Below are 13,978 nucleotides of genomic sequence, written 5' to 3' on the forward strand. Positions count from 1 at the left end.
TCTTCCTTCTCATTATCCTGGGAAAACATCAGGCATTCAGTGCAATCACATCACACTTGGGCAGACAGCAAGTTTAGTGAAATATCTTATTTAAATGAAAGAGAAATCCATAACCGTATGCTAAATCATCCACAGTTCTTCTCAAATATCAATAACAATACTGTGCTCAAAATGTCAGAAAATATAACGTTTGAAAATAAAAATATAACATAATCCTGGCAACCCGGCAGTATCTGCCCAGAGCATACTGGAAAGCTTTATATGTTTTGGGCATTTTTCCCATTGCTTGCCCTTGTTGGCCCCTTTCCAGACACCTGTACCTGACTTTACCTGTAGCATCTGCTGAGGATCCTTGGGAAGAAGAACAAATGGCACCTGAGTTCTGAGATGGAAATCAATTTCACTGGGGAGGGGAGGAGAGGAGGAAAGGTCTGGGCAGGTCTGGGACTGAGGTGTCTATACACTGGGCTTCCCTTGCAAAGGCTGTGACCACTGAGAGATTTCGTGTCATTGACCAAGGCCTGAATCTTCCATTTCCATTCGAGTCTCCTCTGCAAGCACCCCTCCCCCCACCTGCCCACAAAAGGCATAATTTCAATGATCCAGCTTAGGTGGGCAATGCCAGAATGGCAGACTTTCCGGGTGTTTTTGTTCCACTAACCTGCTTAAACACATTCCAAGATCAACTTCTGCTAGTCACAGATGATGGCACAGATGGAGAAATTAACACACATGTGTAAATACACTTCAGAACTCTGATACGTAGATTCTCCAGAGATGCACCTGAGGGACTGTGACTACAGTGTGAGAGGGGACAGTCGACCAGAGTCAGGCCACCACAGTAGCCAAGAAGGCACCCAAGTATCTGCCAATGATCAGGCCCCGCTCTGACCCCGGTCTCCCTCTTTCTAAGGCAACAACCATGGTGTGACCAGGGTACTTGGACAGGAGGGAAAGGAAAGTTCCAGGAACCTTGACATCATGGCTTTGGAAGAGTTGCCAACCCTTTTTCTAGGGTTTCCTATACAAAGCAGGGTGGCCAAAGACTAAATGAAGAAAGCACATCTTGCCCTTGGGGAATGCTGCGGGGGGATGGCGGTAGTCACTGAAGGAAAAGCAGACGCCACCATGGGCCATCCTCCTGGCATTTATCAAGAGTAGGGGGTAGCATGTCGGGGGAATAACACTCCTCCATTGTTCGGTAATGTGATAGTGAGACAGCAGTGGGATATCTGGTGGAAACCCAGTTTCTCCTTGGAGCTCTGTCATTAATATACTGTGTGGCTCTGGGCAAGCAAATTCAAGAAGTTTCCTCATCCACAAAGTATATGTAGCTTTAGCCTCCCAGTCCACCTATCAACTTCAAAGCATGACAATAGAATTGCATGCCATATACTTTGGTTTCCTGTAAGTGTTGAAATGACCCAAAATCTCGGTACAGATTATGTTGTTGGAAATCTTCTTCAAGCCAATAAATAATTAACAAGGTAGTGAGTATTCTAGGACACAACTCAAGTGATAATGGGAATGTAGAAATATGACTAGGAAGAGAGGAATCTTCTTTTGCCCTAAGGGTATTTTCCAGGGCCTGAAAATTGTAACTTTCCTGTTGAAAGCCCAGAGAAACAAACCTTCAAGGGGAGCAGAAATGAAAGCATACAGACAGTGAGGAATCTGGTAGGAAACTCTCCCCCAAAGAAACTGAGGGCTCCAAATAATTCTACTTGCAGGATAAGGGTGAACCACATAGGACCCATGTGGACTTGTAGCCTGAGTTCATTATTGTCCAAGAAGGCTCAAGTCTCAAGATTAAATGGTTGCAAATGAGCAGCACCCCAAGATCCTGGCCAAAGCAAACACAGATTCCCTCTCCTAAGAAAGAGAACGTTATCTTGGACCTCTAATGATTCCTCCAAATAATTTTTCAAGTACAATGACTGGCATAGGAAGATGACCAGATACATACAGAAATAAGGTAGCACGTCCATGAAGCTGCTAGAAAAAAAGCAAATGGACCTACAGAGACTTCAGATATTGGACATATCAGAGACAGACTATAAAATGATTCTGTATTTAAAGAAATGTCAGACTGTTCTAAGGTTCCGATGTTATCCATGAACAGTGCAAAAATATAATTAAAAAAACTATGACACATTAAAGAGGCATGCTTTAATCTTCAGGTAATGACTAAACGAATATAAAGAGTGTTGAACTTCCAGGGGTGCCTGGGTGGCTCAGTAGGTCAAGTGTCTGAATCTTGATCTTGGTTCAGGTGGTTATCTCAGATTTGTGAGATTGAGCTCCATGTTGGGCTCTATGCTCAGCCCAGAGTCTGCTGGGGATTCTCCTCTCTCCTCTCTATACCCCTCCCCCCACTCTCTAAATAAATACAATCTTAAGAAAAAAAAAAAAAGGAGTGGTTATCTTCCAAACAAGTAGAGGGAGGGATAAAGTGATAAAAAATAAAATCAATGCCAAAAAAGGCAAGAAGAAAGGAGAAAAGAGACAGAAGGACAAGTAGAAAGCACAAACTAAGTTGGTAGGTAGTCACAATGGATAGGGTACACACAAGTGCTAGGGAAAAGTCCACGATGTTTAATGAATGGAAGAGATTCTCTTTATTTGGAAACCTTATTCACAGTAAGCACTGAAGCATCCTTTACTTTGAGATTTCTTCTTGAATGTTCTGTGAGTGGGATGTGGGGTGGCAGAGTGGCTGTTCACTTTGAGCCTCAAAAGAAACCATGACTGATTCAAAACAAATCAGAACACAGAAAATAGATACAGCCTTTCTTCTTTGGTCCAGTTTCCTGAGACCAGGGGAGACCGATGCTAAGAGCATGGACCCAGGTACAGTCAGGGGTCTGGGCAGGGTCTGGGCAGGGGGAGGGGTAAGGTGGGACAAAATTAAAACTTCCACAAATATCATAAATTGCTCATTTGGATACTTGGCCATTCAGTAATTTAACATTCGATAAATTCATTTTTGGAGAACTGGCTATTAGTACATGACTCTAGAACCATTTGCTATAGACCGGCAACGTGTGAATTTCCTTTGTCTCTTGTTCTAGGGACATGGGGAGCAGCACAAAGAACTAGGGATGACTAGCGGGGCTGGCTTCATAGGTGTGCCTGCATGATGCAGCTCTGCTCTCACTGCCTTGAAATTCTTGATTTTTAAGACAGCAGCCTCACATTTCTATTTTACACCCAGCCCTGCAAATTACGTAGCTGGTCCCAAGAGCTCTAGTGGTAAGTGGGCAGCAGCCAAAGGTGAGCATAAGGGCCACTCACAGAGCTCTTCCAATGTAATGGCTCATGAAAACTCCAAGCCTAAGGCTCAAAGGATGCCCCATGGGTGACAGAGGCAAATCAGGATGTGTTGAGCAGAAGTGGTGACTCAGGCATCAGGACATCCATCAGGAACTCTTTGAGGGGTATTTTACTAAGACCACATGTTTCATCAGCACTGATTCTAGACTGGGAACTAGGCTAAGCCCTTTGTATATATTATCTAATTAATTCCTTAACTATGAGCTGTGGGGAAAACAGAAACTCTTTTTTAAATTCCCTTTCAGGGACACCCGGGTGGCTCAGTAGGTTAAGCATCTGCCTTCAGCTCAGGTCATGATCTAAGGGTCCTGGGATCAAGTCCTGCATTGGGCTCCCTGCTCAGCAGGGAGTCTGCTTCTCCCTCTCCCTCTGCCCCTCTCTCCTGTTCATGCCCTCTCTCTTTCTCTCTCAAATAAATAAATAAAACCTTTTTTAAAAAATCCCCTTTCAGGGAGAAGCTTACAGTTCAGTTGGATGGAGGCATCTAAGCAGCGGTAACACTTGAAAAGGCCAATGTGTTTAAGTGTTCCAGTGTGTGATGGTCTGTGCAGTAATGCAACTGGAGTTCAAAGAAAGAGAGTCCATTGAGTTGGGGTGGTCAGAGAACATTTCTTGAAGAAACCGAGGCTTGAGATGGGTCTTGAAGGAAAGGAAATTCCTCGATGAATGGGCAAGGGGATCAGGAACTCTGAGCAAGGAGAACCAACTGTATGGGAGAGAGGCGGGGAATAGACACACTCTCGGTGTAACAGGAACTGGAGGTAGGATGAGATTGAACAGTCTTGTTGAAACAGACGGTACAGAGGGTAGGGCGAGGGGAGCAGCCAGAGCTTCTGCAAAGAGAAAGGTGCAGAAGGTCACCAATGCCATGATTTTGAGTTGATCTATAGATTATGGGAGGGGAAAAGCAGCAAAGGTTTTGAGAAGCAGAGGAGTGGCAGAGGAAGGGCTATTTGGGGAAGCTGGACCTAGTGGCAAAGATATGGGGTATGGGGTGAGGTGAGTGGTTCTGGGGCTTCCAGAGGAGAGTTCAAAGTCTCTCTGAGGGTGTCTGGTCACACTGTGCCCCAAACATTCCCCCAGGACTGACCCTGAGGGCTACCACCCAAGAGGACAAGGTGAGAACAACTCTGTACACTCCAGGCCCCTCCTCTCCTCATCCCCTCCCAGCAAGGGCCCGTCTGGACCCTTGTTCTTGCCTTGGTGCCTACGCAAACACTAATAAGTGCCAAAGTGTTGCCATAGAAACCATTGCTTCATCTTTTTTACGGAATGCTCTGCAGCCGTGAGGCTTCCTACTCTGGGAAGCTTTTTGGAAATGTTTGAAGAAAGTGGCAAATGCGTCAGCCATGAGTGTATGTGTAGGACAGGCTGGAGGGGTGGGGGGGGTGCTGGAAGGAAGAGGCCCTGTCATGGTACAGGCTCCAGCAGGGAACTGACTCAGCCATGGGGCCCCTGGAAAACAATTACCTTTTGTTCTTCTAAGGTTTTATCTATTTTAAGAGCGAGATAAAGAATGCGAGCAGAGGGAGGGGCAGAGGGAGAAAGAGAGGGTATTTCAAGCAGGCACCCCACTGAGCATGGAACCAGACAAGGGGCTTGATCTCATGACCTTGAGATCTTGATCTGAGCTGAAATCAAGAGCTTAATGAACTGAACAACCCAGGTGCCCCAAGACAATTACCTTTTAAAGCCACAGTGACTTTAGGTCCTAGGCTGGGCTCCCAACAACGCTTTACCTCTTGCCATTACCACCGGATTATACCCCAGGGCCGTACTGTCTCAATCCCATCCACCCATCTTGGGAGATCACTGGTGACACTCCAGACTTGTCTATGGTACAGCTTGGAATGACGGGAATAAAAGCTACTAGAATCGCATGGAACACAACAGGGCTGAGAGTTGCAGAGGGGAAGACATCCATAAGGATAATAACCAGAAATAAATTCTCATTTATTCTGTGCAGGGCACTACCCTAAGCACTTTAGAGGAGTTTCCTCATTTAATTTGCACAATACCCTCCAAATTTGGTCCTATGAGCCTCAAGGGGCTAAATGACTTTTCCAGACACTCAGAGGAAATAGGTCATAGAACTGGGAGGGTGAGCAGGGATGTGTATATTCCTAATCACCCTGCCACACCACTTTCCTTTTTTCTCTTTTTAATAATGTTTTTACTGTGTAATATAGTATGCATTAAAAAGTGTATGGAAGGAGTGCCTGGGTGGCTTAGTCGCTTAAGTGTCTGCCTTCAGCTCAGGTCATGATTCCAAGGTCCTGGGATCAAGTCCCACATCAGGCTCCCTGCTCGGTGGGGAGTCTGCTTCTTCCTCTGCCTGCCACTCCCCCTCCCTCTGCCTCTTCTCTCACTCGTGCTCTCTCTCTCTTTCTCAAATAAATAAATGAAATCTTTTTTTAAAAAGCGTATGGATATATTTCCCTGATGCCAAGTGATGTTGAGCATTTGTTCATGTGTCTGGTGTGTGTGTGTGTGTGTGTGTGTGTGTGTGTGTGTATGTGTTTTAAATAGTTATAACTATTTGCTTCTGGTAATTGATCTGTAATGACAGCAACGATGATTATAATAGTTAACATTCACTAGGCAATTAGTTTTTGCCAAGATGAGTACTAAGTGCTTTACCTACATTCTATCTTATGTGATTCTCAGAATAACCCAATGAATCAGGGACTTTTATCATTTCTATTTCCAAGAAGAGGAAAATGAGAGTTGGAGAGGTTAAGTAACTCATCTGATGGAACTTGGAGAAGCAGGGACATGGACCCAGACCTCTCGGATTCCGAGGCCATCCTGCCCTTTGCTGGGGCTGAGTAGCCTTCTCTCTGGACCTAGGTTGAGGTATCTAGTGCAGGCAAACCACTCCCGACCACTCTGGTGGCGTCTTGAAGACAATTTTTCCTACACCCCTTTTCCTGGAGTGGTTAAGAACTCTTGGGGGCCCAGCCCTACTGTAACATGTAGGATGGTGCCCTGGATTCTCAGGGTCTACAGGTTTGCCTCAGCCAAGACCCTAGCAATTATGAGCCTCCCAGGACCCCTTTTTAACCCACAGTGCTCCCCACCTTGGACTTAGCTGCTTTGGCTACTTTAGGGAAATTCATTCACCTATGTCCTCATACCTTGCCTTGCCTTCCCACTTGTGTTTCGGCCCAGGTCAGGGCTGGGGAGACTGACACTCAACCTCCAATCATGCAGAAGCCACATCTATGTGGGCTGCAATCTAACCTGGTTCTCCAAGTGAGAAATCTTCTCTGCCCCAGCTATCCCATGGCCCTTGGCCTACGTGGTCTATGAAAGCATGAGCCTGGTGTGCTGAGCTGAGGAGCTCCAGCATCTGCTAAGCAAACATCTACTAGAAGCGTACCTCTTCTGGGCTTTAGTGAGTGGCAGCTGGTGGACAGTGCATGAATGGATGCTATTTCCTGCCCAAATAAGAAGCTAAAGTCAAATGGCAGATGCAGATACAGCTAGGTCAGATATAAAACTGACAAGCTGACTGGGTATCCGTTTTATGACGTGAGGAGTCCCCTCATTGAATAGCAGCAGGAAACTTACAAAAGGAGAAGACTGTAAATCGTCAAGGGACATTCAGCCCCTTAAATGAAACAGTTTCACCAAAAGCCTCTTGTCGATCACAGCTGTCCATGGTCTTACCAGGTGGCTGAAAGTAAAACCAGCTTTCGGAGTAGCAGTTGCTCTGCAAGCATGGGAAGGATGGCTGGTTGAGTCTGCCCTTCCTGCTGCTGAATTCTGTGGAGTGATTTAAGAATATCATCCAAGGAAACACAAGCTCAAAAGAGAATGAGAATGAGAGGAAGAAAACTCTCCTAAATTCTGGCATCACCTGGGTTAATCCCAGGTTTTCCTGGCTCCTGACCAGCTGGGTGACCCAGGAGGCAAGTCACAGAACTTCTGATCAGAAACTGATGGTAAAGTCCACCATGTCCAGTCCTCTCCTGGTGTTTCAATATATTTAATACCACCTGCCTCTATTGGCATCCTGGAAGTGACAGGAAAGTTGCTAACCATCAAAGCATTTCCTCTAATTCTATTTTTATTTATTTATTTATTTCAGAGAGAGAGAGAGAGAGAGAGAGAGAGAGCACAAGCACAAGGTGCGGGGGGTGTAGAGAGGCGAAGAGAGAGAGAATCCCAAGCAGACTTTGTGCTGAGTGAGGAGTCCAATGCGGGGCTTTATCTCACGACCCTGAGATCACAACCTGAGCAGAAAAGAACAGCCAGATGCTTAACTGACTGAGCCACCTAGAGCCCCCATTTCCTCTAATTTTTAATGAGGTCTTAATTTTATCAGTTTTGTTACTTAATGAGCACTTATATTGTGCTTCATATATTTCAGATACTGATCTAAGCAAATCACAAATATTAAACGATTTTGTCTTTAGAACAACCCTATGATGTAGGTGCTATTATTATTTCCATGTTGCAGGGGAGGAGGCTGAGTGTCAGAGAGGCTAAAATATTCAAAGTCATGCAGCTAGAATATGGCAGAGTCAGGACTCTTACCCAGGCAATGTGGCTTCTGGCTGTATGTGTTTAACCACTATACTATGGAAAGCTCTTTTATTGGGCTGAAACCCGTTTACCTTTTTGCAATTTGCACCACATTGGTCCCAGGACTTACTCTTTCTGGAGCCCCACATATTTAACCTCAGAAAGACCTCTTAATATGATTGAGTACAAAGCAGGTTAGGTTGCTGGGGCCACTGCTCTACCAATGATGGGGCTAGTACTCCAGCCCCAGCAGGCAGAGGATGGCAGGGTACTTGACCATCAAAGAACCAGACCCACAGAAGGAAAGGAATTCCTCCAAAGTCAGAGTGCATTGATAAAAGAGTTTGAACTTGATTCTGTATTTAGATTGCATGTCAATGTCCTTTGTGTTACTGTCCCTGAGGCCACCTTATCCTTGCCTCCTGCCCCCAACACATATATTATTATCGTTGATATAATCATAGCTATCATCCAACGAGTGCTTACCTATCCTGTGCCTCATGCTATGCATATATTATGTCACTTAATCCTGAGAACCACCTCTACCCTGTGAGATAGGTACAACTGTCATCTTTTTTTTCCAGAAATAGAAGTGGAAGCATAGGGGGGAGGGGCCCAATAATTTGCCAGCAGCCAAACAACTAGTAAGCTGCAGAACTTGGATTTGAAATCAGATCTTTCTGTCACCAGAGTCTAGACTCTTAATCACTGTCTTAAAGGTCTCTCCAGAATAGTCATAAGAAACCTGGGGCACCTTGTGAACCCCTTGTTGAAAGGGAGATTATTAAGGCGTAAGACCTGTGAATACCTATAGATATCCCATTTCTGATATAATCAGGTAATTTTTTAAAATAGTAAAGAAGAAGCTTTGCGCAGTGGCAGTATCGTAGCCAATGAGGTTTATCCGAGGCGTAATTATTGCTAATTAAAATAGTAAAGAAGAGTTTGAAAGAAAAAAAAAAAGAAAGAAGGTAGTCAGCCTCCTAACTTGGGTAATAAAAAATCGGCTATAACCATGTAATGCATAATTCTCAGCGGGAGAGTCATACTTGCTTTAATATTACTACCAAGTGTTTGTTTCTCAGCACCTACTATGTGCCAAGCACTATATTAGGAATACAGCAGACTTATACTGTCTGCTACTTGATGTTTCTGGCCAGAGTTATGCTGAGTCTCAGTGATGAACAGGAAGACAATATCCACTCTACTTCTGCCCAGAACTGAAATACCTGCTTTTCCTTGAGTGGTAAAAGCCACAATACCAAGGAAAGGCCAGTCTTTTAATAAACAAGGGATGTGGGAAGATTTTAAAAGCCATCCACACCAACCCAAACCCCAAGTGGAAATCCTCTCATTTTCAAAAACACTTGCAAGGAATAAACAAGATGAAAAAAAAAGAAAAACAGTCAAGACAAATATCACAGGGGGTTGAAAGCTTGCATATATAAAAAGCGTGCACATTTGTTAAGAAAATACTAAGACTGTAATGGTTAAATGGGTAAAAGATACACTTTTCGAAGGAGAATCTATAAATGACTAGTAAATTCGTGAAAAGGATCAATCTCGCCCACCAAGAAAATGCATAAGGATGAAGCAAATTTTGCTCATCAAATAAACACGAATTTTGTTCTATTTTTTTTAACAGAGGACTCAGTGTTGGTAAAAGTGTCCTATGGACACCCATACATGGCTGGTATGAGCTGGACAAGCTTTCTGGAAAGAAATTTGATAATAAGTATCATAAGCCTACAACATGTGTAGACCCTTACCATGTAACGGTTTGCTTTAGGTGTATGGGAGGAAGCTGCTATGGCTCACAGGCCCACCTACCTACTCAAAACACACTCAGCACAGACTTGGACAGTCAAGCTTAGCCTTGCTTAACTCTTGGTGTCTTAACCAAATTTGACTGTGGTCAATGTCTATGGCCACCTCCTTCAGCAAGTGTCCTGCAGTGAGTAAGTGTTCAAGGAATGGCTGCCTAGAGATCACTGAACTCATGCAGACGGTGATACACTGGGAGCACAAGCTCCATGTTTTATGTTGTGCAAGGAGAAAGCATGGGCTCTGGCATTAGTTCTTCCACTGACCATTGATGGCCATTTGGCTTTGGGGAGTTACTTAACTCTGTTTCAATCTCCTGACCTGTGACTCAGAACTGGTTTCATTCACCTCTCAAGATGACTTGAGACTGAGGCTCTGCCAGTTCCAAGCTGCTGGCTTTGTTCACCTCGTTGATTGTGAGAAAGCTACTTAAGCCTCTCTTGGGACTTTGGTTCATCAACTATTTAATACTTCCCTCATAGGCCTGAAGTAAAGACAGAATGACAGGCTGCACGGAAAGAGCTTAGCACTGTGCCCAACAGAGAGTAAGAGTAATAATAAATGAGGGAGGCTAAAACATAATGTCTTAGAGTTGCACTGCATTGAAAATTCTATTTTTAAAGCATTTTCTTTCCCTTTTTTCCCTGTCTTTCTAGGAAAGCCTGAAAACATCTAGCTAATAATGTCTCACAGCTGTGACCACAACCTCCGCCTGCTGGCACACCACACCATCTCCGCCCCACTTGCATGCCAGGCACTGTTCAGTCCCCAGCACGGCATCAGCTATCCACAGTAAAGAACAACAGATAGCTTGAGAAAATTCAGCCAACAGCTTGTAAGGCCCTCTGGGCATCAGAGTGGCTATTTAATGGTGAATAACCTGAGGCTTAGAGATTTAGGCAATTCCCTGGTGAGTGCAGAAGCTGAAATGAGAGGTGGAAATCCTTGCCCCTTGAACCACAATTCCCGACATTAGCATAGCACTCTGTGTGTCAGGATGCTTTCCTGACATCTCAGTTGAGCCTCTCAACAAGGCTATGTGGTTGGCAAGGCAGATACCACTACTGCCAATGAAAAGGTGAGTGAGTAATGCTTAGAGAAGGACAGCCTTGCCTAAGTCAGATGATTAGTTAGCAACAGAGGAGAAATTAGAACCTAGGTCTCTGCTCCGGTAGTCTGGAGTTCTTTCTACTACACTCTAAGTCCCGGCACAGCTGTCAAGGTCAATTTCTTTTTTTTTTTTTTTTTAAAGAGAGAGAGTGTGTACACAAGCTGGGGAGGGTCAGAAGGAGCAGGAGAGAGAAAGAATCTCAAGCAGGCTTCATGCTCAGCACAGAGCCTGGCGTGGGGCTCAATCTCATGACCCCAAGATCATGATCGGAGATGAAACCAAGAGTCAGACCCTTACCGACTGAGCCACCCAGAAGCCCCTCAAGGTCAGTTTCAAAAGAGTGCAGCACCTCATATAAGTCATCCACAGAAAAGGAGTAAATCACTGGTGATGGTAAGCCCACACGTTGGCCCCACTCTAATCTTCTCACCTTAACCTAGGAAATGGCCAAAGAACTGAAACGAATAGATCCATGGCATAACAAGTAGTTGTCCAAAAGATCAGCCAAAGAAGCTTATGTAAAAATTGGATGTTATACATTGTTGGAAAGGGGATAGTGGAGAAATGACAATGTGATCATTGAAGCATCTGGCTTATGGAAGGTGACCTCCAATTGCTCACAGGATCATTTTCAAAAAATCTCCTCTGGCCTTTCTGCTTTCTCTCCATCTTCTTAAAGGCTTTCTTTTGTGTGTGTGCTTGCACGTACTATCTCTCTCTCTTTCTCTTTCTCTCTGCTAAATGTTCTATAAATATTATCTTACCTATTCCTTAAGACTCTGTGAGGTAAGTATTATCATCATTCCCATTTTACAGATTGGCAAAAGGATGCTTAGAGTGATTAAATAAGTAGACCAAGGTCACCTAGTTAATGTCACAGCCCAGACTGAACCAAAATATCCACCTCCAGAGCCCATGACTTAAACATTACACTACATTCTCCTGAATGGATACAGGAAAATGGATGCCCCCCAACCCCTGCCAAATAAGGTATAATTACTAAAACTTCTTCAGAGCATTTTTATACTTTTCACTTTGTTTCATCATTATAGCAGTTATTTTTAGACCCCATCCTATGGTAAGGAAAGAGAAATGAAAATTCCTCAAGGTTCCACAGCTAGCTAACAGCAGAGCCAAAATTAGAAGACAAAATTCTAGGCTCCCAGTAACATGCTCTTTCCATTATACTATGTTCAACAGCCCCAGACATTGGATCCTGATGCTTCTTAGTATCCCTAACAAATGCAGCATGGGCTGGACTTGGTGACTTGCTTCTGCTTTTTTTTTTTTTTTTTAAGATTTTATGTATTTATTTGAGATAGAGAGCACAGGTAAGAGAGAGAGCACAAGCCGGGGAAGGGGCAGAGGGAGAGGGAGAAGCAGACTCCCTGCTGAGCAGGGAACCCCAATGCAGGGCTCAATCCCAGGACCCTGGGATCATGATTTGAGCCAAAGGCAGACACTTAACTGAGCCACCCAGGTGCCACTGGACCTAGTGACTTGCTTCTAAGGGACAGAATATGGCAAAAGTGATGGGATGTCACTTCAGTGATTAGGTTACCAAAGACTTAATACATCTTGCCAGTGCCCTCTCTCCATTGCCTTTTTGACTTGGACATGTTGGTGAAGTAAACTGCCACACCAAAAAAGTCACACAGCAGGGAACTATGGGCAGCCTCTGGCCAGCAGCTGGCAAAGAGCTGAGGCCCTCAGTAAAACAACCTGCAAGGAACTGAATCCTCCTAACAACCACGTGAGTGAGCTTAAAAGTGGACCCTTTCCTTGTTGAGCTGTGACATGACTACACCCCTGGCTGACACCTTGTCTATAGGCTTGTTAGGGACGCTGCTAAATTACACCTGGGTTCCTGACCCACAGAAACTTGGAGATGATACATGTGTGTCATGTGAAGCCACAAAGTTTTGAGGTGATTTGCTACATTGTAATAGGTAATTAATATAATATGATTCCAGCTAGCAGCTTCATCCAACTTCTGCTTATTCACAGCCAAACAAATCCATGGCACAGCCCTTGAGAGGGCTGAGAAAAAAAAAATCTAGGCAAGCTTTGGAAATCCAGAGTAGAGCTGTGAATCTGAGTCCTACCTCTTGGCCTGCTTCAGTGTTTCCTCTGCCCGTAAGTTCTGATCGCTATGGTCTAAGGTGGTACACAGTAATCTAGGGCTTCTCCTTCTCCACTGGACACCGAGTCCTGAATTTCTCAGTGCCCAGCTTATGTTCAAACCAAGTGGTTGGCAACATCAGGTCAGGTTCTCTTCACTGTCAGCTCGGGGAGCCCCATAATTCCCCCCCTTAGGGGTTCCCACAGAACCCAAGCTACCACACCAAGCTGTCTCCATCTTCACAACGGTAGCTGCTTCCCCAGCCACTGCCCCAATCACAGTGCTATTTTGGAATTTCTAACTGAGTGTGGGCTGGAGTTAGTGAGGGGTTTTGACAGACTCCCTAAAAGCAATTAGCCAAATGGGAATCACTTACGCTCAATTTTCAAATGGCTAATTTGGTGTCGGGGAATCTTCCTCAAAAGGCGTGGGTGGCAGACATCCCAGCGTGTCCTGGAACTATTTAGCTAGATAGCTTAGCCAAGGGAGTTGCAGTCCCATGTGCTGGGAAAAGTCTTACCAAAGGGATCCACCCAACGTCTTCCTCTGCCGGCTCAGGGGTCTCTAAAATATTTGAGACAAACCAGGATGAATTACTTTTCATAATGTCAGTAGAAGCAGAAAGGTAACTGCAGGCCAATGAGGGTCCTTACAGATCGCCAGCAGTGCCTGCAAGGTAAGGGCCTGTGTGTCATGAATGCCTGTGTGTGTGTTAGTGTCCATAGTTATGGGGAGAGGAGGAGGGAAAGGAGGAGGGAAAGGAGGGCTGTAGCACATTTGAGAATGTACACTCCCCACAGACATGCATGCTGGACCAAGTACCACCTCTTCCAAGAAGAAGGGGATGTGTATAAAGATTGGACTCTTCAGAGTCTGTGTGACATGCATGTGTCAAGGGCGGTGGCCATGAAGACTGTGGATATGTATGGCCCTTTTGTGTGCAGAGGGAGGCTGTGAATAAGAGTTCCACCGAGCTCTCCCTATGCAGATTTGGGATATTTCAGGGTCAACATACTTAAATCTGGTGATATTAAACCAAGTCACAATAGGACTATGTA

The 13,978-nt window shown here is 44.8% G+C and overlaps 1 protein-coding gene and 1 pseudogene across 1 annotated transcript in view; one reads left to right on the forward strand and one right to left on the reverse strand.

Annotated features, from left to right (window-relative positions):
* PAK3 (p21 (RAC1) activated kinase 3) overlaps window positions 1-13,978 on the reverse strand; it is a 248,423-nt gene that overhangs the window by 158,833 nt on the left and 75,612 nt on the right. The window lies entirely within an intron of this gene.
* LOC125092469 (uncharacterized) lies at window positions 8,728-8,816 on the forward strand (annotated as a pseudogene).

This window comes from Lutra lutra, chromosome X (assembly GCF_902655055.1).
Source record: "Lutra lutra chromosome X, mLutLut1.2, whole genome shotgun sequence".
In the NCBI taxonomy this organism is placed as follows: domain Eukaryota; kingdom Metazoa; phylum Chordata; class Mammalia; order Carnivora; family Mustelidae; genus Lutra; species Lutra lutra.